The sequence below is a fragment of the Triticum urartu genome, chromosome 2, assembly GCF_003073215.2.
Source record: "Triticum urartu cultivar G1812 chromosome 2, Tu2.1, whole genome shotgun sequence".
NCBI lineage: Eukaryota > Viridiplantae > Streptophyta > Magnoliopsida > Poales > Poaceae > Triticum > Triticum urartu.
In genome coordinates, this window is record NC_053023.1 from 373,124,914 (window position 1) to 373,127,079 (window position 2,166).

General features: G+C 42.0%; 1 pseudogene; it reads left to right on the forward strand.

Moving 5' to 3' along the window:
- The first annotated feature begins 797 nt into the window (after positions 1-797).
- Positions 798-1,888, forward strand: LOC125536814 (annotated as a pseudogene).
- The last annotated feature ends 278 nt before the right edge of the window (positions 1,889-2,166 follow it).

Consider the following 2,166-nt stretch of genomic DNA (forward strand, 5'->3'; position numbering starts at 1 on the left):
CTTCATGTTATAGGTGCTAAGTTATAGTATTTCGTTGCAGAACTGCATTGGGGCAATTGATGGGACACATGTTCCCATAACAATTTCAGGAGAAAAAGCCGCACCATTCAGAAATAGGAAAGGGACCCTAAGCCATAATGTTATGGTCGTGTGCGACTTCGACCTGAACTTCACCTACATTTCTTGTGGCTGGGAGGGATCTGCTACCGATGCTAAAGTTCTCCGGTCAGCACTTAATAGTGGGTTTCATGTACCTCCGGGAAAGTTTTATCTGGTTGATGGTGGTTATGCCAACACACCTTACTTCTTGGCACCGTATCGTGGTGTTCGGTACCATCTGAAGGAGTTTGCACGCGGTCGCCATCGACCCCAAAATCACAGGGAGCTATTCAATCTCCGGCATGCCGTGTTACGAAATCACGTTGAACGGGGATTAGGAATCTTGAAGAAGCGGTTCCCAATCCTAAAAGTGGGCACGCATCATCGAATAGAGAACCAAGTCAAGCTACCAGCAGCGGCGGCAATCTTACATAACATCATCCGATCTGAAAAAGGAGATGAGCGTTGGTTAGATAACCAACCAAACAATATACCTGTCATGAATTTTGTTGATCTTCCTGACGGTGATATTCCTCAAAATCATCAAATCAACCATGAAGGCGACAACCTTAGAGATGCCATTGCTCATCAAATGTGGGCTGATTATCGACATGCATAACTTGTCATTTGTAGTGTAGTAGTAATAAGTATAGTGTAGAAGTTTATGTTTTTTTCTGTTGTTCATGTCATGAATATTGTTCAGAAGTCACTATGATGACTGCTCGAGGGTCACCAAGGTTGAGCCTCCTCAAAAAAGCTGTCGAAAGGGATAGAGCATCACCTCCTACAAGCAGTGTGACAAAGAGGAGGAGAGGGTCTCCCAAAGGTAATAAACTAGCCGTGACTTTATTTCTCTTGTCGGGAATTTATTTGCTTAAAACCAAAATAGTTAAGATAGAAAAAGGTACATTAACATACAATGTGGAAATGCAGAAGATAGAGCACAGTGGAATGCAAGCCTTGAGAAAGATCTTGTGGACTTGCTTCGTGAGCATGATACACCTGAACATAAGTGTCAAAATGGATGGAGCTCAGAAGCATGGAATACGATAGTGAAGAAATTCCACCAAAAGAATCCTTATGCTAGGTACGAGAAGAAGAAAATCCAAGAAAAGGAAAAAGAGTTGAAAAGAGAATACAAGATGATCAAAGAGATAAGGAAGCAAAGCGGCGTTTCATGGGACGACCGGCAGTGCAGGATTCTAGCGGATCCACCACTTTGGAAAAACATCATCATAGTAAGAATGTCATTGTTATTCCCTAAAAGTTTCATTACTTGTTGCATGCTCTAATATCATTTTCTTGTCAACTATGTAGTCACACCCTAAAGCTGGAAAGTTCAAGACAAAAGGCTTCCCTCTTTTGAAGCTTTGGGAGAATTGCATGATGGTTAGTTATCAACTTCATTCATATACTCATGTCATTGTTTTATGTTTGTTTACTCTTCTAGTTTGAATCTTATATTTTATTGTCACTTTAACTTGTAGGCCAAACTGCAGAAGGGACATATAACTTCACCTCTATCGAGTCATCACATTGCTCAACCCAATCAGATCTCGAGAATCTTGGAGGAGCTGGCAAGAATCAAGGAGAAACATCAGCTGATGGTGAGAATCTTGGAGGAGAAAGGGTGCAGATCGATGAAGATGTTGAGGAGGTTTACGTGCAAGAAAACATTGTTGTGGAGCCCAAGCAAACTCAACCAAATTTGGCTACTGCACCCTCAAGAAATGGAGAAGAGAAAGAACCAAAGAGAAGGAGGGGGCGAATGGTGATGTGGTTGCAATGATGGAGAAGTACTTGGAAATAAGGACGAAGCAGGTGGACGATGAGAGGAATAAGCCAAGGGTCGTGGATGAGTACTCTATCAAAAACTGCATTGATCTGCTGAAAACAATGGAGATCACACTTGAAGAAGAAGTCAAGGCTTTCCGAGTCTTCAAGATCCCCGAGAACCGAGAGATTTTCATGAGTGCCAGACCGGAGACTGCTCTTATGTGGCTGAGAGATAAAATGGAATAACTCAGGTACTCCTCTTTTCAATTAGTGCATGTTAATAAACTCCTT